Below are 27,999 nucleotides of genomic sequence, written 5' to 3'. Positions count from 1 at the left end.
ACTAGATACTTTTTTCTTAAATTAAATTTGTTTTAATGAACATGTCCGTAATTAATGTGTGCATTGAATCAATTCTGTAAGTTCGCTTTTTCTTCAGGCCATCAGTATGCAAGCAGTAAAAAAGGAAAACGTAATTATGGAAGTAAAATGCTCTGCAACGATATAGATGGCAAGTCATAAATAATCAAATGCATAAATTCAAATCTCTGAATTAATTTTATATCACAGTTTGAAGAGGCGTTACTCATGTTCGGTTTTAATGAGAATCTGAATAATATAAAATTGGACTTAAACACAGAAAAATATCACTCACAAAAGTGCAAAACAGCACGGTTCGAAACACACATATATACCCAGAGAGCACTTTCCTCGACATGGTTACGCGAAGTAACTAACTCTGGGAAGGTATCCCAGATGTGAAGTGAATCTCAGATTGCCCAGTATTATTTTGTTGTAGGACTACAGATAGAAATGTGCCAGGTAGGTTTTGTGTTTGATGACTCCATTAAATCAATTATGGGCTTAATGTCGCGGTCTTCCAGCTGGTCTTTCCTGACTTCATCCTTTCATAATTTGTCTTGCGACCGGCTCGTATTTCGCTTTCACCCTGGCACAATATCGGCAGCTTTCTGGTCAAGATCTGCTAGACAGGGCATTGGCGTTCCCGTGTGATGATCCCTTAAGATGACGGATACAGCACCGACACATTCATTAATCGTGTCCGTGTCGAGAATAATTGGTCTGTCGAGCTGAGGATACGTCAGGATTGGAGCAGATGTTAAAGCTTCCTTTAAGTTGTTAAATGCATCCTCGCATTCTTTTGTCTACAAGAACCTTTGCGTGCTCTCTGTCAGCTTGTGAAGGGGTCTTGCGATGGAAGAAAAGTCCTTCACGAATCTCCTATAGTAGGTGCAAAACCCTAGGAAGTTTCTCAGCTGATGGACATTTTCGGGGCGTTTCAAGGATTTAACGGCTGACACCTTTTCAGGATCGACGCACACACCTTCTGCACACATGATATGTCCCAGGTAAGTCATTTCCTTTCGGAACAATTTGCATTTAGCGGGACTCAGCTTCAGATTGGCTTCTTTCAGTTTCTGAAGCACCTTTCTAAGATTTTCTAGATGCTCTTCAAAACTCTTTCCGATGATGATGATATCGTCCAGGTATATCAGACAGGCTCCGTAGGAAAGACCTTTCAAAACAGTCTCCATAAGGCTTTCGAATGTTGCCGGCGCATTACACAGTCCAAACGGCATCACCTGGAATTGCCAAATCCCTTGTCCCGTAGTAAATGCCGTCTTTTCTAGGTCTTCAGGGTGTATTTCTACCGGCCAATACCCACTCTTTAAATGAAGTGTTGAGAACCACTTGCTTCCAGAAAGTGTGTCTAGAATGTCGTCAATTCTAGGAAGAGGATAATTGTGTTTCTTCGTAACCTCATTCAACCATCGATAGTCAACGCAAAATCTCGTTCAGCAGTCTTTCTTTCTGACCAGGACGATAGGAGATGCCCATGGACTTGCTCGATAACATCGCCTTCTTCCATATCCTTTAATTTAATCCTGCCACATTAGCGTGTTTCTCTTCTAGTCTAGTTCTAGTCCTTTAAAAGTGTTCGTACCTCTTCCTGTTTAGCAAACGGTAGACGTCTTGAATGTTGCTTGATCGGGGATGATCGCCGGTATCGATTCTATGTTGTGTCAAACTGATTCGACGCACGTCAGAAGATAAGCGGGAGAAAAGAACTTGAGGATCAAATGTAATAGCCCAAAAGGACTCTGTTGGACTCACCTCAAGATCTGTTGGACAATCTGTTGCTGAGTGTGGGGAGACGGTGAGAAGCAACCATTGCAGTAAGGGGAGGGCATATCTCATACTAAGGAACATCTCTTTGTTGTTCTTCCTCTTATACAGACAATCATGTGTAACGATACTATGAGTTCAATAAAGCCCGTTTTTGTTTAATTCCATACTGTATGCATTGTATTCATTTTTGCGCAATTATGCTTTCGTCATCGTTTAAATACAAAATGCTGTCTCTTATTTCTGAATTTCATGTCTCTTAGATGATATCTCGTGGATTTATGTAAAAAAGGAACACCTGTTGCTTAAGTTTTGCACACCAGTGTAACAAGATACAGCTCCGTTGACGCTATGTTACAGCGCCACATTGTTTTTGCAAAAAATAATTCTATTGGTTAAACGCACTCTTCGCAAGCGTACTCGTTTGGACGCTGAAAATATCCTTACCAGCTAAGACATTCCGCTACTAATATAACCTATTACAACGGTGCCCTTATGATCATTTTACATCTCGCAAATAAGAATAATTTTGATATCAATTCAGAGTATAAGACCGTGATATTGTATGTTAGGCGTATTATGGACAAATGCAGCACCGTTTCCGAGAACGCTCCGCATAAGCCCTTGATACTCATGAACTCATTATGGCGACACTTTTAGAAATTCAGCTGCTGCTTTTTACACCGTGGATGAAAGCTGTTTATGTATATATGACAAAATTCCATATTATTCATTTTAGGACTGCTCAGAATATCTAAAATTGGTAAACTTCATGTAGACCGATTGTCGAAATTTCAAAGGAGGCGTCTACCATTAACTCAAAATGTAAATTAATCGGACAACTCTTTAGTTGTGCACAGGACAGACGATTAACCTACGTTATAATTAATAGAAAATAATTAACAAAGCCTCAGAATTTTTTTTTATGATTTTTGCTTCAAGTGTAAGTGTATTTGTTTCTGTAATCTAAACTAGCAATAAATATAAAATCACATATCAAAGCGAAAAGAATAAAGTGTTCTTTGTATTTTTCTAGAATTTCGGCAGCAGTCAATAAACAACAGGTCTTGGGATGTTTTCGGGATTTTGTAATTTTTAATGGCTGATAAAACAACATTTAAATTTAAATATTGCAGGTTACGTACGATTATGTATCGCACGCATGATCAAATTACACGAATAAAACAATTAAAATCATAAACATTTCGTTATCTACTGCAGTTACTAAATTAATTCCATTCATTTTGTCGTTTCCCTTGGAAATATGGCTTCCTTTTTATAATTCGTAACAGTAATTTTTAAATCGTTCCCTTACAAACGTAACTAAACTTCAAATGGAAGAGAAAACCTCGAATGAGCCATCTGACCAATGTGTCATGCCAAATAATCTAGTAATCCCACAAGTCGCACACGAAGACTATACAGTAGTAACTTGCTACTACCGAAGAACATTGCTAGTTTAAATTTTTTTTAAAATCCTCTTGCACTTAAATGAGCAATTCAAAAAAGCCTTACCGGTATTGGAAAGCAAAATCCCAGAATTTGGATAACTGGAAATTTATTTAAAGATAGCTTTTTAAATTGTTACCTGCCAAACATTGAACGTTATATAATGCAGAAACATTTCAGCTTCCAGGCGCTGTTACTATTAGATGAGGCTCCGTGTCACCCGCAATATTTGAATCGACCCAACGTCCAAATACTTTTCCTGACACCTAAAGCTAATTCTTTGCTACAAGCATTGGATTAAGCTATTATTTATACCTTTAAAACATAATACACTGGTCATTATACATGACAATTTCCAAATCAGTTAATATAATGGAAGTGTCGAAGAAATTTTAAATCATGCACTGTATCGACATCCTATCTTTGCCGCTAAAAAGTACTGAAATCATCAGCGCTAAATGCGTGTTGCGGGAATAAATAGGGTCTTCTTGGCTCAATTTAGTTGAAATAGAGTACTTGCGTGAATGGTCAGAAAATGAAATTGATGGCATATTAGAACTTGCTAAATCAAACGGAGGCAAAGGTTTTTGTGACTATGGCTATTGAACACGTTCGAGATTTATTATTGGAAGAAGAAGTTGACTAAGCGGATTGCACGAAAATGATATTCGAAGCTTTAAAACACTTCGATTCTGAGGACAGTAGCACTGATCAAGATTATTCAGTTAATAATTTAACATTAAAAAATTAAAAGAAGGCCAAAGCTTAACTGAAAAATCTCGACTCGTGTTTCTTGAATGCAGGCCCATCCACTGATAAAAGGCGAAAATTCAAAAGTTAGCTGCAAAACTGTCTAACTCCATACCGAGAAATTTACACTCACCTGGTAAGAACCACAAATCAAAGTAAAATTACAGATTTTTTAACAGAAGATGTAAGAACTCTAAATAAAGAAGAAATTTCTGAAAGTGAAAGCGATATCATTCCACCGAAAGAACGTTCTCGGGTGATTATACTGATAATTACTAAATGAATTTTTTAAAATGAAAGTTGATTTTAATTAAAATAATGTTTTTTGTTTTGTGTTGTACATATATTTATATTTTTTATAAAAAAGTTTCATTAAATTTTCTTAATTTGTCGACTTTTTAATAATTTTAAAATTTGCGATCTGTGAAAATTCTTGATGGGATGATAAAGCTTGAAAGAAATTTTCTGACTTAAAGATAAAAAAAGAGAAACAATTATCAAAATTTAAAAAAATAGCCATGCAGACTTATTAATTTAAGAAATCTGGTTTTAATTTCAGTATGTGAAATATTTTAAAACGTTCGTGAAAGAGACTTACATTCTAAATGCCAAAGAATCCAAAATTTTCGAAAACTCAGAAATGTTTTATGTTGAATAGGCATTTAAATGAACTATTATTTTAGTAATTACTACGTTGTAAACAATGTATTTAAAGAAATGACAAAAAACTTCGAATAGTGTTGAAGTCAAGAGTATTCCTACGAATAATATATCGAAATATATTCTGCAGAATATCTCTGCTTCTGATGAAGAGAGATCTCTACCTTTTCTCGTTCAAAATCAATAGAGTAGTCAAAAATCTAAGCCAAACACAAGGTTGTAGGTTTGCATATTTATATGTTTTACTCTAACGCCTTTATCTTTTCTTTTGCTGTGAATGTGTTGTAGGTTACAAAGGCTGTTTACAATTTCTAAAGTTTCTGAATGAAGAGATGAAATGCTGGTGGCGAAATGTCATGCTTAGACACAAAGCAAAACTTCCAGACCATTTCACTTTAAATCTTCCAATGAAAACGTTTCTCTTAATATTAATGCACGAATAACATCATGCAAATTTGAACATTTTGCAGGTGATTTCAGAAGAGTATAACAGGTGCTTTGCATATTTATTATGCCAAAGAAATATCAGTTAAAAATGTTTAAAAAAGCAATTTGCCAGCTTAAAGCCTCCAGAACTGGAATTAAGGTATATACCCAACTCTAATTTTTAGACGGTCTTTTTCACACGATTTTTTTATTCTAGCACAAATCCACGCCAAAAGGTTTTTTTAACTCTCATTTTGACAGAGGGCTCAGAAATCGGTCGACTTATGCCCACACGTGTTAGCGACTTGGTCTACTAAACTAAAGAATTTATAATATTAAGTATGAAAGCTTAGCCAAAGCAGAAGTGGCTCCGGCACACCGAAGACGTGCATCCCTCAAGTCTTATGCACATTTGTGAAATAGCTGTGGAGCAGGTGATGAAAGTCGAAGGTAACATTGATCGAGTTCAAATTTCTGGCACTACATTTTCCCCATCGAATCGACGTAAATTAAATCACTGATCAAACCGGGATATGGATCAATCAACAGCAAATGCAAGCTATTCGATTAATTTTTATTCTTAATTTCAATTTTAATTTTTACATGTACTTATGGAGTGAATTTTCAATATACAGTATACACTTGAAATTTTTTTGTAATAAAAATGAATTTTTTTGTTTTATTAATATGTAATATGGCTTTGGTTATTACTTTTTGTACGGTTCTTTGGGAAAATCTTTAGAGTTTTTCGTCTTACACGATTTTATAGCTTGTGAATATGTATGCCCAAATTTACCTTATGCCGCATATATTTTTTACACGATTTTTTTTTGCATGGTTTACTTAGGAACGTAACTACCGGGTAAAAAAAGAGTTGGGTATATTTTAATTGTCGAACAAATAATGAAAGAACAGAAACCTGTTAGCCTTTTTTTTTCATTTTTGTCTGTAATTTCATTTTTTGAATAATATAAATAATGCGCATACAGCCTTTTCTGTTCAGAAATAGATATAAGCAAAATATGGATTTTATTCGTGTATTATTATAAAAACAAATAAAAAGAATTTCAAAATTATTTTAATATTCCTCTATATGCATAAGGCTGTATACATCAGGAATGAAAGTAAAATAAACGAAATACATTTACTAATATTATTTAATTTTTTTTATGCTGTTTCCTGTATTATACCTTTCGCAATTGTTTGAATGACATTTAAAACAGTTATGTTGAAAAACAGAAAATTTGATACATGCATTTAATATGTTTGTAAGGTAGATTATAAATACGTTAATTATATATAATATATAGACATAATTTTATAATTATATATTACATAATTTTATAATTATTAATATTAAAATATATCATGTAATATTATTGGGCTAAACATAATATATTCGTCACATAATTATTACCTATACACATAAAGGAATTCCCAGTATTCTAAGCTGGCTACAGCCGTTCTAAACCACTGACATAGACCCTAAATAGTCAATGGCTTAAATTCATTACTTTATCACTGAATGTATTATGCGCAAAATTCCAAACATCACACCAATTAATGCAAGAATACCACAAAAGTTTGAGGAAGACTGTGTAGTAAGTAACGCTTTGCGTCTGCTCAATAGGCTTATAAGATGTTAGTAACTAACAAGGATGAAACTATACAATGTAAATCTCCAGAATTTGGAGAATCTTTTATGTTTGCAGAAGAAGAGGAGGAAAAAATGTAGTGTTATGTCAAGAATTGTTATAATATAAATTAGGAACATAGAATTCTAAACTATTATCAAATGTTTAGAATTTTATTGTATATGCAACAAATAAAAATAAATTTTGATTAAAAAATTAAAAATAAATTTTTGTGTAAAAAACCTGGCAATCCATTTATTTGTCAATTAATAAACTCACATGTAGTTGGAACAACCCAGGAGTGGGAACCATGATCTGAAAATTACATAAGTAATAAAAACATACATAAATAACAATAATAAATGATATTTAATGCTAGTAATAAATTACATTTTCACTTTGCTTCATATTACAAAAGGAAAAGGGACATCTATAAACGTTGAGTGAGTGCTTCCCAAAAGTTCAAAAACAAAGTGCAGAACGATTTATCGCAGCAGATTAACTATCCGTACCATGCGGGTACATATAATTTAAGTCAGAAATTTAAAGATTTATAAAAGGTATTAAAACTGAATGTATCAGCCTGATAATTAATAAATCTTACAGATTCCGCGTTTCCCTTTCATAATTAATTCCTTTACATTGCATTCCCCTATATAATACATAATATTTCGATGATTACCGTTTATAAAATAAAGTATTTAGCTCTGATAAATCTAAAATGCGTCTGATAATTTATAACAAACTTTTAAATGATGGAAATGTAGCTTACACACTGCAACAACAGGCAAATTTAGTGTTTTATTTTAAATCTCATTTTGCTCTTCCGCTTAGCTGACCATTTTGACCTAGGATTTGGGTAACAGGCATCAAATGAAGGGCAACTGCATCTTAAAACAAAACAATTCATTATACTTATTATGAAAAAATATTTTGTTGACTCTTTGTCTACCAGTTTCTTCTTGCAAAATTGTGATATAAAAGTATTGAATAAATGACTCTTGCATGACAAAGTCGAATAACAAATGAATGGTTTTTTTTAAAAAAAAATTACTTTTCAAATTTCAGGTAAAGTGGTGACTTTGAAATATATTGTAGATCACGCTTTCCTGTTCTTTCGTGTTACAGATGCAACATCAGGTTTCTGTGTTTTGAAATATATGCCATCAATATTTTGAACTCCTGATGCTGGTATACATACTACCTCAGTATCCAAAGTAGTTCCTACATTTAGGTTAAAAATTTTGTCTCAAATTAGTTGCTGCGTTTTAAATACGTGGAGTCATAAATAACTTTCGATTCAGTTAGTAAGTCGACAGCAATCAAATTATACAATAAAATTATACATGAATATAACACTGTAACTAGATTTTCATTCTTAAGTTTTACATTCCACCAATATAGCAGTTATTTTGGGAGAATATTTTCGAAGCAAATTTACAGGATTCGCGGGCTCCTAAGCCACGCCCCAACGCCAGTATATCCGAAAGATGATGTTTATCTGATTAAGGTAAAATGGCAAATGTATAGTGTTACTTGAAATCAGATTTTGCATTTCCGCTTGGGTTCACTATTTTGTGCAACAGGGATATCAAATTAAAACCGACTGCATCTTAAAACAAAACGATCCATTATCATACTATTATGTCGAACTGTCTACCAGTTTCCTTTTGCAAAATTATGATATTAATATTTTCAAGAAAGTTACCAATTGCAGTTTATTATCATCACTATTTTTTAATAAAACCACTCTGCCGCTTTCAGGCAAAGTGGTAAATGTATTGTAGATCAGCGCTGTCCAACTTGTCATAGCCCGCTGGCCATATTTTCTCCACCAAACATATCGGGGGCCAAGAAGGTTGAAAAATGAAAAGTTAGTTTATTTTAATTAAAAATATTTTATTTATACTAAAAAGAAAACTTTAAAACATTTGTAATATATTAATGAGAACATTGTGGCCGTAATTATTTAGCAACAAAACCTTTTTATGTCCACATCGATATTTGTTGTGGCAAGTCTAATTATATCTTCAAGAGTGGAATCTTTCAAACTGTTTCTATATTTTGATTTTATATATTTCATATGAGTATGCATGCTCGCAGATATATGTACTTCCGAACATTGATACAATTTGAAGTCCTTCTCTTTACCTAAAAATTTGAATATTTCTATTCCAGTTACTCCACAAGATGTAAAAAATGGGTCAGCCTGCAGGTCGCATAATTCTATTTGATATTTAAGATCAACGAAGTTGATATCAGTATTAATTGGATCACAAAATAAAAAAATAGACGGTTTAAGATCATCAAATTGACAAAATCTTTCATTGCAATCTGTGATTAGCATATCCAGTTTGGGTAGAAATATTTTTATATTCGCTTCTTTATTATCTTTATAGATCTCTTTTCAAGATTCAAAAGGAAATAAATTATTTAGCTCCAAATTAAACCTTAACAATTTTAATTTGTTACTAAATCCAGTAACATATTTATAAAGGCTACACACATTTTGATCTTGTCCTTGCAAGGATTTAATCAAAATATTTAAATAATTTGTAATATCCGTTAGGAACGCAAGTGAATAAATAAAATTTTTATCAACTAAATTGCTGTCAAATTTTCATCGACGGCAGTTCCTGTGAGAAAAGATTAACTTCTTTTCGAAGTGTAAAGAATCTCCTCAAGCACTTTCCAGCACTTAACCAACGAATGTTACTATGTAAAAGCAGATCTCCATACTCAGTTTCCAATTCATCCAAAAATGTTTTAAATTTTCGGTGTGTAAGAGAACGATTTACGCCGTGAATTAAATTAGTAATTTTGCAAACCTTGTCCATTACGTCTTTTAGTTGTAGCGATAAACCACATAATGCCTCCTAACGGATAATACAGTGCAACATACGACATGTTATTCCTTCTTTTTGCAAAAGTCCCGCAAGCCCAATATTTTTGCCCGTCATAGCTCTAGCACCGTCGGTTACAAGTGCACTTGTCAAATCCGCCATACTGCTCTACTGAACATTTTAATTGTTTGTAAATATCTCCACCTTTTGTTGTTCTGTGTAATGGTTGTAATTTTAAAAGTTCTTCTGAATAATTATAGTTTTCATTTACAGTTCTTATAAAGATAAGCATTTGACTTATATCGGAAATGTTTGTGCTTTCAACCAATGCTACCGAAAAATAGCAGCAACTATTGATTAGGTTTTTTATTTATTAGGGACATGCATGCATGGACCTTATAAGAGATAGACTAACCCAGTGGGCGGGGCGTGCGTCACCGACATGTCGGCAAGAAAGAGTAGGAACTATCTGGTTTACTTTAACACTGAAACCTATGGCGTTTGTATCACATTACTGTTTTTAATTATTCAATGTGATACGTTGTATAGTGATAAGATTATGAAAGCCACAGTTTTTTCCAAATAGGATTTAATATATCGCATTAAAGCACTTTTACTGCATTTCTCGCATTTTTTTTCACGCGTAATCCTTGTATCATCTTTAATTTGGTAAAACGGTAAAAAAATCTAGGCACAAAATTTATGAACTTAATTTTGCGTACAGATAAGATAAAATTAAATAAGATTGATTGTACCTGAAGCTTTGAAATAAATAAGTAAAATTAAACAAGATCTGATATATATATATATATTTAATTTAATGACCATTTTCAGACAGTGATTTTCAAAACTATAATAACATTACAAAACAATAATTTATTTGATTATATCATCATTAACTTATTAACATTAAAGTGGAATATTTGTTTTAGTAATTTATAAAATTCAGAGCATAAAATTTTCTGAGTGTAATGAAGGGGGAAAAAAAAGGTAAAATAAAATCTAGAAGCACTCAGATTTTATATTACTCCCAAAAGGAACCTTTATTTAACGTTTTGTGTGTTACCTATATTTATTGAATATCATGCTCTTCGCCCGTAAACCACATACATTTGAAAACAGCATATCTTTAGGATTTCCGCACTGGAGATAAAGCTGTTATTTTCCGTACAGTGCTCGTCCTGAACTCGTTGAGTTTGTTAATAAAAATTTAGTTAAAGTTTTACAAAATATGAAATAGATTAAAACAAATTCGAAATTCGACTGTTCAGATGCCCATGATCGAGTGGAGAATTACATTATTCAAAATTTGATGGCTCTAAATGCTGTGGTTTTTCTCATAGTGCGAGAAACATACATGTATTCATGCAGATTTCTTCAGTATTTAATTTCTTTACATATAATACAGGGCGATAATATTTTGGTAACAACAATTTGCAAGGAAACACGGACACTTACAGTAAAACAGCGCAAAATGCCGATTCGAAACTAACAGCCTTTCTAGGCTACCGCCGCTTTGGGCTAATAAATTAAATTAACAGCAAATAAAAAAATCTTATGCAAAACTAAAAATAAATTTTAAAAAACAATCACTATAAAATACAGGCAAAATTAATTATTACGGTTAAATACAATTTTAATATTAGAATTAAATGTATAAAATTTTTGAAGGAGTCAAAAGTGTTTATCACTATGATGTATTATGAAATATAATTGAAATAAAATTGCTTTCTAAAAATTGTGCTATTATACTCATCTATAATTTAAAAAAAAGCAGCACAATTTAGAATTTTAAACAAAACTTTCAAAAATTCGTTTTTAAATATTTTTTTTTTATTTTTTTACTAATTTATACCAATAAAAAGCATAAAAATTGCAAGAGAAAATTGCTTGTTTGAAATTTTCCATTAGTTCAGATTTAAAATAATATTTTCTAAAAGAAATAGTTACAAATTTCCTTACAGCATAGGAAAAGCTAAAAAAATATCCAGCTCTGAAAGCATGCAATAACTTTATAATTATTTGGAACGTTAATTATGCTTGATAAATACGCTAAATTTTTAAAAATCAATCTCAATTTCAAAAATAAAAAATATGTAAAAATTCTAATTTGTGTATTGAGGCGCTACAACCAGCATTTTCTTGACAATTATACACGCTGCATTAGGCAACCAATGTTAAATTTCTGCAAATCGTCCCTGCTACTCTGGATGTGATCAAGGTGACAGCTGTCAACGCCTCAGACGAGGGAGAAAACCCTATTTCTTATAAGGTCCATGTATGCATGCTAATCTCGCCAGCCACAGATAAATTATAACCAACCACAAATATAATACGTGGCGCCAACGTTGAGCCAACCCTCATCAGACGTTAAACGGATTGCTGCTGTATTCAGCCAGGTTAAGTGAAGTTACGCAAACTAAATTCAAATTACATTGCTACTTAAAATTCAAATTACATTTAAATTTTCACAGAGTAAAATAATTTTAATATTAATAATAATAATTTAGTAACATAAATTTATTCATAGTAAAATGTACTCGCGGGCAGTAAAAATAATTTGGCGGGACGTGTACGGCCCGCGGGCCTCTAGTAGGACAGCCTTGCTGTAGATCACTCTGTGTTGTTCTTTAGTGTTATAGTTGCAACACGTTTCTGAGTTCTGAAATATCTGTAATCAATATTTAGAACATCTGATGCTCATATATATATATTATACTTCCTCCGTCCCAAATTAGTTGCTACACTCAGGTTGAAAACTTTGTCACAAGTTAGTTGTTACATTTCAAGTAGGTGGAGTCATAAATAACTTTCGATTCCGTTACTAGCAGTAAAAATTATACAATGTACTACAATGAATATAACACCGTAACTAGGTTTCTATTCTCAGTTTTTACTTTCCACAAATGTAGCACTTATTTTGGGACAATTTTTTCAAAACCAATTCACAGGGTTCGCGTGCTCTTAAAAGCCACATATCATCTTGTAAGGACTTTACAGTCAGGATGTCCGAAAGATCATGTTTATATCATTAAGGTAAAGCCTCAAAGACTGTGTGCCTAAGGGGATTTATGCCTTCTTGGAGGACTTTCTAACGGACGTGCCTCGTATACACGAGACAGATCACTGAATTCACAATTCATTAGCTAGAAAATAGTTTTATACGATTACTGATGGAAGAGTCCTTACAAAATTAGGCGTACCTTCAGGGTGTGAGAACCCTGGATTTTTGAAACTAATTTGGTATTGATTTAAGGATGGAATGCTTGGTAAGTATAGGTTGTTGATTGATAACGTAGCACCTTGAAACTTCTGAAAAACGTTCAAACAAAATCATAAAATCGTCAATACCAATAATCAGTACAAAAGTATTCAAATGCAGGAACTAATTTTGGACAGAGAGATTATAAGTACTTTTCTCTATTATATTCGAAAGGTTTTGTTTTCTTCATATGTTAGAAATGCTTATTGACCAACTAGGCTCATGACAAATAAAATAAGACATAGTCACCATCACCTGCACTTGTTTCGCAAAACAGCTATCATAGAATACATTTTACATGCTTTTACACAACATGCGCGCACTGCACAAATAAAATATAATGCATAGAAATGATTTCGTAATTGATAAACTCTGTAGACTTTAGTTCTTTCTACTTCTTCTCTTTCCTGGAGACTCTTTCTGATGAAACTCTGAGCCGCATTTTTTTATTTTTTATAATTGTCCTCTTTCAACCGATCCTGTAATTCCATTGCGTCTAACTGTCCTTGCGTAAAATTTAGAGCTCTGTTTATAGATCACTGTTTAGATACCGTTGTTACGGATTTTTTATTTAAATAGCTATTTTTAATAGAATTATAATTAAAATTGTGTTATATCCCCGTGCAAGGCAGCACGACACGTATTTGAAGAGTAAGCTATGTCAGAAAAGTAACGAATACAGGAAGACGCGGGTTTAACATTTAACAAATGGATATCTCGTAATTTATATTTAAATTTAATAAATGAAATTGGCAACTATGCTAGCTGTACCCGTAATTCAACTCTCTTGCTTTGCAGAAATCTCGAGAAAACAGAAATTACCAGAACATTCTAGCGACCGATTAAAAGGCTTTAATCGGCTTAATTAAAAAGCTTTATTCGGTCACTAGAAAGCTCAGTTAATGTTATTCTTTTTGATGGGATTAGGTTTCTGTATACTTTGGATTGCGTTCTATTTAATGTTTTAGTAATTTAAAATATAGCTACTAGATATATTGCGTGATATTGAGATATTGTTCGAATATCTTCGGAGAATGTTTGGAATATCTTTGGAATATTTCCAGTGTTTCATTATATTTCTTGCGATAAGGAAAAAAACTTATTAACTTTTATCGGACTTGCGATTCAATCTATTACGAACCCGTACGCATGCAATACTATTTTTGTGGAGAATAAGTTTCAGACATGTTCTAAAGAATAAAATAAAGCGCTGATCAGGCGCTTAGCCAGGAGGGTTTCCTTGGCGCCCAAACAATCCGCTGAGTACTACTTAAGCTTCAAAAATAAAGAACTGCAAAATTATTTTCAGAAGATAAGCCTTAAATTTTTAAAATATTGGTTTTCAGCTTCCTAACAACTTCATGTGATTAACCAAGACTATACTGAAAGACCAGGATTTCAGGCAAATTCGTCGTAGAAAATACTTCGAAGGTTATGAGGCAGTTTCAAGTTGTAAAGCATTTCTACCTTTACAGCTTTAAATCGCTCTCAAGAGTGCTACTTCGACACAGGTTAGAATCTTCGGCTCATTTCATAAATACTTTTATAGATTTCCTTATGTGTAATGTAAATACAGTCTAGTTCCCTAGAAAGTCTTCCATAAAGGCTTTCCATCCCGCATGCAAATAAACTTCGTGCGCTTCGGTGTACGCGTTTAAACAAACAATAATATGCTTAAGACACAATAACACGCCGAATAAATACTAATTCAACGTTTGAAACCAAATCTAACTGCGAGAGAAAGAGCTACATTGCGTGAAATTCATTCTAACCCGGATATTATTATTTCAAAGGCCGACAAATGTGGCCAGATAGTCGTCATGGATAGGAACACTTACATCGATGGTGTCACTAAACTCTTAAACGAAGGACCATATAATCCGATCCCTAAAGATCCTTCACCTTCGGACTTGTCAAAAATAAAAACTGCGATCAAATCGTCGAAAATCATTTCAGGCAACTTAAAACATTCACTTATCCCATCTGTTGCGAATTGTGCCAGATTATATGTTCTTCCCAAAATTCATAAAAGTGGTATTCCTTTCCGCCCTATTGTATCAAATTTAGGTACTGCCTCGTATCCATTAGCTAAATATTTAGTTTCTAGATTTTCAACTCTATTAGACAATAACATTTACACCATAAAAAATTCAATAGAGTTTGTAAAAAAAGTTAAAAACATTTCTCCTAGAAATTTACTCATGGTTTCTTTTGATGTAAAATCATTATTCACCAATGTCCCGGTGGAGGGTGCATTAAGATGTCTAGAAACCAGACTTCGTGAATTTTATTTCTCTTGCATCGAAATTGATGAGCTAATTTCTCTCACTCAACTCTGTTTGAAACAAACACATTTTGTTTTCCAAATCAAATATTACAAGCAAACTGAGGGATTAGCCATGGGAAGCCCCCTCAGTCCCATCCTGGCTGATATCTACATGCATTATTATGAATCAAAATTGTTTGAAACTTTAAACTTCCCGGCATGGTTCCGCTACATAGACGATACTTTTACTCTGTTTGAAGGTAATAAAGATGATTTAAATAAAGTTCTTTCAACAATGAATTCTATTGATCCTGCTATTCAGTTCACTTTTGAACTTGAGACTTTCAATTCTCTTCCGTTTCTCGACATTCTGGTCACACGTAACACATCCAACTTCAGTACTACAGTTTACCGTAAACCTTCATCGGTTTGCCTTCCACCACACTTTAAATCATGTCATCCGACTAAACAAAAGTTAGCTTCATTTTATTCCTATGTTTTCCGTGCTCTTCAAGTGTGCTCCTCCAAACTAGCCCTTGATGAAGAACTAAATTATTTAAAAGCAATAGCTATGGACAGGGGCTTTGCACCCAACATTATTAATCAAGCAGTTAAAAAATTCTCATCTCAACACACTAAAAGGCACACTCTTGTTTTAGGAGATTATAAAAATTCTGTTGTCATTCCCTTCTTTCCATCAATTAGCTATAAAGTTGCACATAATTTGCAGAAATTTAACTTTCGGGTCGTTTATTCTCCCATCAATAAAATTCCGAGTTCCATACTCAAGGACCCCATTCCGGATATGAATTCCTGGGGTATTTATAGGATTCCTTGCCAGTGTGGTTTAATTTACATTGACCAAACTAAGAGAGCCTTAAAATTTCGCGTCAATGAACATGAGGCATATGTTAGAAAAAAGGAAACACAGAAGTCTTCTGTCGCTCAACATTGTTGGTCCGAAAACCACACTTTCAGTTTTTCTGCTGCCAAAATTATTCAAAAACATCTTACATTGGAGAACTGGATTTTCTAGAGGCATTTCACATTCATAAAAATCTTTCTGCTCTAGTTAAAGATCCTAATTCCAATCCAAATTTGCCTTCGGCCTTTAAAGAAATGTTGTTTTAGTTCTGGTTTCACCAACAGATGGCGCCACTTGCTTATTCTTGTCCAGGCTTTCTTATCTTATCTAATCATTATTTCCTATCTTGTTCATTTGCGGTTTTGCAGCTGAGGATGGTGGTTCGGTAAAACCATCGAAACTAGTCCTGTGAAAATTTTGTAAATATAACGCTGATTTTTGTTGTTTCACTTCTGAATTAATAATATGCTTATATGAAATGCTAATTACAATGATATAAAATGTGTTGTATTTCTAAGATCATCTTCGACATGAAGGCAAACCCACGAATCAACAAAATCACTTTTTGAACGGAAATAAATTTGTTGAAAAAGAGAAAAATTAAACCATTAAATTATCAAGAAGATAAAAAGAAAAAGTGAAGCAGAGGATGGGCGGTCGGTGGAAACTTGGACACATGGAAATAAAATTGTATATTTTTCGTATAATTGTCTCGAATCGTCAAATTTTGTATCGCCTGGTTTTTGCTGTGCTCCGTACTATTGAGCTATGAGTTCTGCTTCGCCAGGTTGGTGGAAACTTACTCCTCTCTTTCGGCGATTCGCATAAGCATCATGAAAGCCTGCCTTCAGTTTTTCAACGGTATTTTCTGCTTCTTTAATTTTCCCAATGGGGGAAATGATATTGCTTAGGAAAGTAATGATTTTATCGTCCTTCAATAATGATATTGCTTTATTAATTCCTTCGGGAGGGGGCTTGAGTGTTTTCTTCACTTTCTCGTTGTAAATAACTTTCTGTTAGTTCTTCTCTTCGAGGAGGCTTAGGCGTTAGCTTCTTTTCGAAATTAAGCTTATAAGCTCTACACCCTAGATCGCTACTTACGTGCTCTTCTTGACAGAAAATACGCGTAAGGTTTTCTTCTGGATTCATTGCGCAATGTTTGCTTCGATGAGGTATTCCGCATTTGCAACAGCGTTCTGGATTATAACAGAAGTGTTGGCATTGTCTATAATCCTGACACCAGTAGCACTGTACTGGGAGATTCTTCGGCGAGAATTTTTCGACTGACATTTACGCTAAATATATTATTTAAATTATGTATAGCGTTTCATGTTGCGTTTTATTTTCTTAACTGCGGCAAATAAATAGGAAGCTCTTCAAAGTTGTTTGTTCGAGTTCTAACGAACTGCTTTACTTTAAGGATAGGAAATTTAGGTTTCTCCAGGTCTTGAAAAATTGCCACTTCCGTCACAGAGTCAGGTAGATTTTTTTTTTATTAGTCAGTTTTTTTTTTTTTTTTTAATAAACATGTTTTTGAATCTTTAGTGAAGATCTTTCAAAATGGCGACAGAAATTTCAAATGTGCACTTTTATGGTCCCATTACTTAATAACAGATCTCAAAATTTTATAACCTAAGTAATTTTCATAATTATAACTTTCATTTCAGATCAAAAAATATAAGAATCTCATTGAAATTATTGTTAATATACACAATTTATTTCCTTATTTTGAACAAATCTTGTAGACCTCACAGCTTTCTTCAAATAAATAAAAGCGTTCTATCAACTAGGCATATCTACTATAGTTGACTGATGTATTAAAATCGAACTCTCTATTCGAAATCCCCAACGCTGAGCCACAGGACACAGGACGTCGTGCAAACCTCAGAATATTTTATACCAATGGGAGGAGGGATCTATGGTCTCCGCATTCTTGGCCGGTGCACTACCCTCTCAGACGGCCGAAACGACCTCGTTCGGGATACCACAGGTTGCTTTTTCCGGCAGTAGGAACCGGGTTCATTTTAGTAATGTGACCTGAACAGGTGCTCTCATACTATAATAATACGTTAGGATAAACAATCCCAGTGTAGTTAAAGGACTAATAAATCCCAGGTTCTCGTAATCTTTTCCCCCTGTCTTCAGCCTCTTGAAAGGTTGTGAGATATTGTGAATATTACCGCAAATAAACATAATTGCAAATGGCTATTTCTTAGGCGGCAGGTCAAAATCAACTTCCATTGATGACCACACCGCCCGAGTTGAAAATTTAATACTTGAAAAAAATAAATAAATAAAAATAAAAAAAAAATAAATATAGTATAAGCCATTCACTATATAAGTCATTCTAGAATTTTAGCATTATGATTAGATTATACTTTTTTATACAGTAGACATTGTATTTGCAACCGGATTCATTACTAAATTATGTCAGAGCAATGGTTTGTTAATTATTTTAACAACAATATAAATAAAATTTATTTTTAGAATGCCAATTTTCAAGTATTAAACTCCGATATGTTTTCAGGAAGGTTTTAGGTATGGACTGTGACATTTATCAAATTTGAATTACAAAAAATTTAACTTCAAGCAATTTATTACTAAACCTTCAAAGCCGAGCGGTAAGAGAACTAAACGCTAGTCCTTCGATGCAGGTTGATTATTAAGCTCTATTAAGCTGGTGATTTTTGTCTGGGACAACGCCTGGCGTAGCTGCCAAAATGTTTGGCGAGCGCAAAGTTTTTCAACGCGTCTTTAAAGTGTTTGTTCGCTTCTTTAATTGAGTTAAACTCCATTGCAATCAAGTAGTCAGTTCCTGTGCCTTTTTGAACAATTCGTTTAGATTAAGTTAAAGGCGCTGTACCTTCTCCATTATTATTGCGTTTTTAGTCGTCCCAGTTGTTTAACATCTATAGCTCTTCCTTCGTCCTTTCTTTGCCGTCATTTCTCGATTAGTCTTTTGACTTCTTGTTCTTCCATATCTGAAAATCCTCGTCCGCCAGTTGTTTTGTGCGCTATTCATTTCGCGTAATTTACAATCGATTGAAATCTTTAAAAACTGTCTATAATATCTGGCGATAGCTAATACCAGTTAGCATCCAGTCTTAATGTATCAAAGATCACCGGCAAATGAATGAAGTTATAGAGATGCTCAAATTAAATGGATGCAAATAAAGCGTGCATGTGATATCGCTTTCCTCAAATTCGCTGGAAAAGTTCAATCTATTCGAAATAAATAGTTTAAGTTATACCAATATTCTAAAGCACTCAAATGTAATATGCTACGTACAGGCATCACTATCACTGTAGGTAGTTTAGATTAGTTAGATATGACAAAGCATAAACGTATTATCTGCGTAAGAAAAGGGATAACTTCCTGGAGAATATTTTAAGGTAAACGGACTCGCATTTACATTATAAATGGAGAAAACCACGAAAACCAAATATGCAGCCAGTCGGTAATCGTCTATTACCAAACTTAGGTCAAACTCCTGGTATTCTGTGATCTTAAATTTCTCTGAGATAAGCGCGATTCAGCGCAGTGGCCCATCCTTTTATATCTTCTTCGTCCATCTTTTTGAGCTATGGGTACGGTTACAGCTGTTAGCCATCAGTTCCTTTTCAGATTTACAGTACTCTACTCGTATTTTTGCATTTTCAGCATAAAACGTTACTATTGTCGACATATTATGTTCTGGGTTTCTTATTCTTAGGACAAAACCTAGTCAATATTTTTATATTAACTATTAAAATATGTTACAAAATAGAAAGACGAAGCGCATTCTGTCCGACTAAAAAATTCAACTTTGTTAGAAAATATTTCATAATTTTCTGAAAACAATTTACTTGTCTTATAAGTTACGCAACAAATCTCTAAAACCATGCGAATATACAGCAGTAACCTTAAGGGGGCTCGTACACCTTAAAAGCCTCAAAATCTCTGAATATGATACTGTTGTAAGAATTGGAATAGCTTATTTATTTTTAAAGCAATTACTTCCAGTTTTTTACAGCTGACTACATAGCACAGCTGCTTTGTGAATTAGTAAGCAAATAATTTGTGTTGCCACAAATATTTTTATAATTTAATCTTCTTTGTGAGGTAATTTTTTATATGTTCACGTAATATTCCCACCTTGCGCGCACAATTTAAAACATTCTGTTATATATTTTAACTTCATAGGTAATATATAGCTTGTATAGCATCTAAAGACTACTGTGAACCAAAAATCTTAAGAATTTCATGTTAAATTCTCATTTTATTTAGAACTCAATTTATACAATGCATTTTAATAAAAAAATTTTAATATTTCCATGCATAAAAATTTTGACTATTAAAATATTCAATATATTTTTGGTTCAGTTAGATGATAATACTCATATAAAGAAGTACTCAAATTTCAAGTGTGTACCAAGAACCGTTTTTAAAATATCATGCGCGCAACAGTGAAAATTCATGTTTTGAGATAATCAAGTTTTAATGTAAATATTTTTTTAAAAATACTTTTCTTGTTATGAAATGAATAAAATGCTTATTTTCTGAGTGATATTGTAATATTATACAATTTCCAATAGTTGGTATAAGCATAATTAATGTAAAATAAGCTACATTCATCAAAGTATAACATATCAACTAAAAATGATTTCAAACTTCTACGCAATCAATGATACAACTAAAATTTTTCTTACAAATTGGAACTTACTTATAGGCAAATGTTTCAGGTAAAGTTCTCTGTAATGTATTATTGTATATCAAACATATAAATCATTTAATAGTTCTTCCACAGGGTAACTTTAGCATACTTTAAATGCTATGTATACAACTGAGAAAAAACGTATTTCAAGAAATTTGAGTTTTAATGCAAATACTTCAGTATATAACTTTCTAATAATAAAGTGCATAGTATATTTATTTTCAAAATATATTTAAAAAGTATAGATCCTAATAAATTGCATAAGCTTTTGTTAGTATGAAACACGTTAAATTTACCTTACTATAAACATTACCATGACAGAATGATAGCCGTATATTAAAATACATGTAGCATATTTGAACAAATAATTTATTTTTACATAACCACTTCAGTTAAATACTTTCAAGCATTTAAGCATATGATATGTATCATATTATGCAATATTATTTAAACATAGGTGGGAAAAAAACCTTTACGACTTATTTGAAATTGTATGCTAAACTGCTACATTCATCGAAGTATAACATATCGACTAAGAATGATACAACTAAAACTTCCTTACAAATTAGAATTTACTTATAGCCAAATGTCTTAGCTAAAGTTCTCTGTAATATATTATTGTATATCAAACATATAAATCATTTAATAGTTCTTCCACAGGGTAACTTTAGCATACTTTAAATGCTATGTATACAACTGCGAAAAAACGTATTTCAAGAAATTTGAGTTTTAATGCAAATATTTCAGTATATATCTCTCTAATAATAAAGTGCATAGTATATTTATTTTCAAAATATATTTAAAAAGTATAGATCCTAATAAATTGCATAAGCTTTTGTTAGTATGAAACACGTTAAATTTACCTTACTATAAACATTACCATGACAGAATGATAGCCGTATATTAAAATACATGTAGCATATTTGCACAAAAATTTATTTTTACATAACCACTTTAGTTAAATAAACTCAAGCATTTAAGCATATGATATGTATTATATTGTATAATATACATATTATTTAACATGGGTGAAAAAATCTTTTACGACTTACTTCAAATTGTATGCTAAACTGCTAAAATTTTATTTACAAATTAAAACCCACCAGCACAATAAACATCCCCATCATTTTTTATGGAGGCCTGCACTTCTGACATTTTGTGCTGCCTTTTAAGTTTACGCTGTTTATTTGTTTCTGACAAGCATTTCTTTTCTGCGTTATCTATTCTCTTGCTATCAATTTGTAAAAATCCTTCAATAGAAAACTTACTTCTAAAAAGCTGTAGCTCATTCATTACAGAATGTCTACCAACAGACCCTTCGTTAAAAGCAATTGCTGCTTCATTGACAGCAATTGGAACTATCCTAATACCAGCACCACATGTCTTTGAACAAAATTTCCAAATTAAGGAATTAAATGAATGAAAATTTGTAATTTTCGGTGTCATTTTCAACTTTCATTTAGGGATCAGTTATCCAAGTTAAAAAGTATAATTCCAAAAATAAGTTTAAATGATGTGAAGAAAAAGTGTGTATAGTTTTATAGGCCGTACAAGGAAGTTATGCGGTGTCCGCATCAGATTTTTTACGATAGAAAGCATTTAATTTTTCGATTTTTTTATTTGAAAAAAAAATTCAAATGTTTCTTATATTTTCTTAACATGCAGTGAATTATCTCCTAAGGGCATTCCGTGGAAGTGTTAGTAATCAGTTTGAAACATATACACTCAAAGACGTGTTTCCTTCAGATGTTAAATACCTGTTTCTCGACCTAGCCCAAATAGCTTTTTACATTTTGTTAATTGCAAACAGTCACTCGTGTCACTGCATAGTTAAATGGGAAGTGTTCCGAGAGGTGGTTTGGCTTATGGTTTATATGATTTCGGCAGTGCCTCGGAAACTATCTGCCCAAAGGTATGGATGAATTCGTGGAGGACTGTCTAAGGAAAACTAGCTCGTATACACGTTATGCATGGCGAAAACCACGAAAACGCCCGTGAAGCCAGCGCGTTAACTTAGGACCGAATTACCTATGTTCAGCGACTTTAATGCTTGACGCAGGAAATCCGTTAAACATTTAATAAATAATTAAATTTTAGGCTCTAGTTTCATTTGACAAATATTAACGATTTTACCGCGAAAAATTAATAACAGCATTTTTTAAATCGATATAAATTATTTAATTATTTTAAAACTACTGAATCTAACTCAAAATACCGTTAAATTAAATGTCAAACACACAAATAGAAGATATAAACCTGGAATATCGATGGACAGAAATAATAAACAAACAAAAAAGAAAGAGAGAAAGATAGAGAGAGAGGAGTCTAATCAGAGTAAAATTATTCATGACGAATTAAAATGAAAAGAATTTTAAAATGCAATAATTCAGCAACCTAGTTTTATTTGTCTCTATCAAGAAGAAATACCTCATATGGGGAAAATATTATACTTCATAAGTAAAGTGGTAAAAGCATACAGTACCATGTTTTTACTATTTGAATATTTTTAAAGATCTGAATTATAAGTTTATATCAGTCAAATACTTTATTAGTTACTTTTCTCAATCTATCTGTACATATATCTATCTGATCTATCTGTACATACGTATTCACTGCTAGACACTACATATCCAGCAGTGAATGCTCGATGTATAGGTCCACTACCCCACTAAAAGAAAAAACTTTCACTTATGGATCTTTCTAGCAAGTCTGCCAGAGAAATGAAAATAGGCTTTACAAATAAATCCTGCACATTTTCATGAAACATTAAGATTTTTATTCGGACATTTATTTTTTTATTTTCTCTTGAATTTTATTCAAACAATGTCAGAAGTCATTCCTACTTGTAAATGCATGTTTGTTTCTTGTAAACCTGAGGCGCACCATTGATCATTTTAGGAGCATAAAAACAACAGATAATTTAAAAGTTGAATCTTCAGCTCGTAACTGGTGATAAAAAACAATGTACAATAACAAAATGTTAATGTATGATGTTTATTATCGCTTAAATAAACAATATTCTCTTTTTGCTCAAACACAGCGTTAAAAATACCATGTGGTTGACATGAAGCCACCAAATTTTCATTTGAATTATGATTAGTATATTATTACATCATAATATTAGTTAACAGTGGAAAAACTAGGTATTTAAAAAAACCGTAAACTAGTTTTTTTGTAAAATGACAATATTTCTCCTTTGGCCACGTTTGAATTATCCATTTGAGGTGTTGGTGTATTTAATTATGGCAAAGCACACTAGGGCTATCTGCCTAAGAGGAGGGATGCCTTTCGTGGAGGACTTTCTAAGGGAAACTGGCTCGTATACACGTTACACATGGGGAAAACCACGAAAACACCCATGCAGCCAGCCCGTTCGCGGGATTCGAACCTCGGACCGAATTACCAGTGTTCAGCGACTTTACCTCTCGGCCGCTGGTGGGCGACATTATCCATTTGAGATTAGGCATTGAGAAGGTGGCAAGAGGCCTTAATGTTCAAGGAATGATTAGTATTGGCAATAAATTTACAATACTGTTATAAGATTAGGAATGCGTTATATGAAAATAGCACGGAATTTGCATTCTTATCTGTAGAATGTTATGCTATATTCTCGATTATCCCTATGCGGAATACTCGTCTTGCAAGCTGGACCTAGAGGCCGTCGAAGCAATCTTATTCGACCAGCGAATATATTTTCATTCAGTTAATTTGCAGAAATTTTAATCGTTTTAAGTGCATTTTACATTATTTTGATTACCAGTAAAAACGAACAGAAGTAACTCATCTGAAAATCTACAAATTGACGTAGAAATCATATTGAAAGATTTGAGAATACACATGAGACTAATTATGTGACCTTTTGCCTTACAATCGTTATTAGGATATTTTAATTTCAAAATTAAATTTTTGCACTTATTGAAGCTTGTATAATGATCAGTGAAATCGCTGGAAACTTCCGGTATTAAATCGGTGCAAACATTGATTACAGACTTGTTAATTAAAAAAATTAATTTAAAAAAAAATCATGTAACAGAATACGGATAATTTTTTTTATTCAGAATCAATTTTCCGTACGTAGTTGAGTCAATTAAATTTGTGATAACGTTTTACTAACATTTAAAAAAATAAATGAAACTTATACAAATTGGACTTCCAAATACTTCAGAAAATTATTTCTTAAATTAAAAAAAAAAAAACTGATTATTTCATGAGATATATCTGACATCGAAACAGGTTCCGATTCGATAATGCCATGGATTTTTAAAATTATGATTACAGTTTGAAATTATACTTGTTATATGAAATATTTTAAATAAATGTTTAATGACTAGTTTCCTCGTAAACTATTGTACTGTATGAATTTTAAAGCACAAGAGAAAAGTTGCTGATCTACTTCGTTGATTTATTTAAATCAAACTGCACTGCTTACTAAATGCAGAGCGGTGGCTTTCGAATTAATTTTAGTTTTCCTTTACTGCTGTTCATTGAAAAAGCTTTTGAAAACTTATTTCACAATTTTGATTTACAGAGTGTGTCACGATGTTTCGACAATTGATACCAAATTGACATCATTTTAAAGAATTTCCAAAGTCCTTATCTAACGATGCATTCAAAAGTACATACGTAAATCTGATTCTTTATGTAAAAAAGAATTAGCAGTTCCAAGATTTTTAAAACTTTCAAAAAGCATTTATTAAAGCTTTAAAAAGTTGAATTCAGGAGCTGGATTCATTTCATTCAGGAGGTCTTTTCTTAAATCCGACAGAAAGGTTATATCAATTAAAATATTTCAGCAATAGTAAAGTTTTCCTGCTAAACTTTCAGATGTTAAAACTGTTGCAAAACATTTTATAGCCTCGAAAATTTCACAACAAATTAATAAAAATAGAGAGAAAATGATTCTTCTTACCTTGTATCCAGCACAGCATCAAGCGAGATCATACCTAATTAACTTGTAATCCCAAATAGGTGTAGACGGAAATTGTAAGATCACAAAACACATTCTTTATTAATACATGAAAATAGATGAAAATTCGTTAGTATTCCAAATACATATTGAAAAATGAGTTATATTATAGAGAGTGTCATATTATTGTCCTTTCCTGAAGGAGTGAGAAAAGTAAGTGTAAGAATAAGCGAGTTACACAGTTAACTCTTCAGCAGGGTTTCCAGTTCACACAGTTTATCGCGCTATTGGCGACAGTCCATCACTATATGCATACCAACAAAAACATGTAAGATAAATTATTGTAATGTTTTAACGTATTAATTATTAATATAGTTTTATCAGCCATTTTCTATAATTTTTAACTTCACGAACGCCTGTCCCATGTCGTTTGGTGACTCCATCTGGATCAAACATCCAGTGTTCACCAGTTGTACACCTCCGCTGGTGATGGTTCCCCCACTATAAGCAAAAACGTCGTTAGTCTTACACGTGCTCCAATAATACACGAAGCTGCATAATTATCCAGGTTAATAAGCAAAGAGGAAAAAACTTCTCGGATACTCGCTTAAATATTAGCATTCAGAAGCTGTTGCATACATGTTTTCTGTTTGATTCATTAATGCGCAGGAGTCCAGCCTTTTAGCTTCCCTCGACTACTCTGGCAAAAGATAAAATATTTTGGTAGAAAAATATTTTGAATCGAAATTTATATCAATAAATTCGATTTCCCGCTGAAATCATCTTAAACTGGAGGCGCATATATTGACTTAAAACACAAAGATGTTTGCCCACGTTTCGCATTTACTACACAATGCAAATTTGCTTCTCTTTCCTTAAATATCAATAATTAAAATATATATCTTACATCTTTTAGATATATATAACAGCTAAAATTTAAAATTACAAGGAAAAGAGAATATAAAAATACTAAGACAAATTTTTAAAAAGAGTTTAAATATAAAACATATGCAACTATTAAATTTTAGAAGGAAGTAAGATGTAAATTGAAATGTTAATAAAATATGTTGACATTTCTTACAAATATTTTAAACTAAATAAAATGTGAATAAATTTAAAATAATAAAAACTAAATAAGCAGTATATGAAAAGGCAAATTAATTATTCATTTTAATGCTTAAAATCGACTTGTAAATGACGACTAATTTACAACATTAAAATTAAAACTAGAGTACTGCCTCATGTTTCGTTCCCTTTGAATTTTTTGAGCAACAACAAATTTTAAAAGAAATATAAAAATGAAAACAATAATATTAATAACATATTGATATAAATAGATAGATATGTAGACGACACTGCAGACGTTAATCTGGAATACATGCAAGCGTGGTTACAAGTGAAAATATTATCCGCATGGAAAGCACCATACATTTTAGGAATTAAAGTCCGAATTTCAGGCATTACACTAAAAGGCTAACTACCTCAAACAACAAACAAAATTTTAGAATTTTAAAAGCGTCTTCTTCCTTTGAATAATTAAGCAAGAAAGAAACTTCGTTAAGCACGTTTTCCAGGTAATGTAAGGAGTAGCAAAGACGTCGCAAAGCAATCGGACGTTCTGCGTTGAGGTGGTGGTAACTTTTATGAAGTCTATTTTCTATAATGATAACTTCGTTCCTAAATTAAACAAGAAGTGGTTCTTTTAATCTGACAAAACGTTTACTTCTCGGATACCCGCTCTATGCAGGCCCATTGCCCGAACGGGCCGGCATCCACCCAGTAAAGTAATGTGTGAATATACTAGTGACTTTTGGGATCTGAGAAGCGAGTTCTTCAAATGAAGCTTAGAAAAAAGCGCGTTTTGTGGGGGATGTAAATATTGGATTTTATATTTTTTTCGATTGAATTCTGTAGTTACGAAACAGTTTCAGGCAGCATTTCTTGTGGGGACGTAAGATAACTTTAAATAGATATTACCGGGTTCTCATAACGCTTCTCTGATTCGGTGCTTTCTGCAGAACGGAAGGTTTATTTGAATCTGGAATATTTTTATCAGTTGGAGCGAAAAGGTAAGAAAAGTGTGTTTGAGTGGTTTATGGAGAAAAGTTTGATTGCAAGATCGTCAAAATACCCAAAATGTGAAACTGATGTGAAACTACTAGAGCGAAAGAACTGTATAAATGATTTTGAGTGGATGTGGAAAGTTATTCTAGGCGAATGTAAGCATCGAATTACAAGGCCTGTTCGAAAGCACTCGTGGTTTGCAAACAGTAAACTGAGCATGTGCGGCGTTTTGCGAGTTACCTATATGTGGTTGAGTAAGTGCAGGAATGATTTTATACAATTGGAATTAGGTATTGCTAAAATACGGTGACAGATTGAAAAAGTTTTTGCAGGGAACTGTGTATGGAGTTATGCTTGAAGGAGAATGATGTTGT

Source organism: Stegodyphus dumicola, chromosome 3, assembly GCF_044657685.1.
Source record: "Stegodyphus dumicola isolate Sdum_Otavi_A_Nest chromosome 3, ASM4465768v1".
In the NCBI taxonomy this organism is placed as follows: Eukaryota; Metazoa; Arthropoda; class Arachnida; order Araneae; family Eresidae; genus Stegodyphus; species Stegodyphus dumicola.
This window is presented reverse-complemented; position numbering follows the sequence as displayed.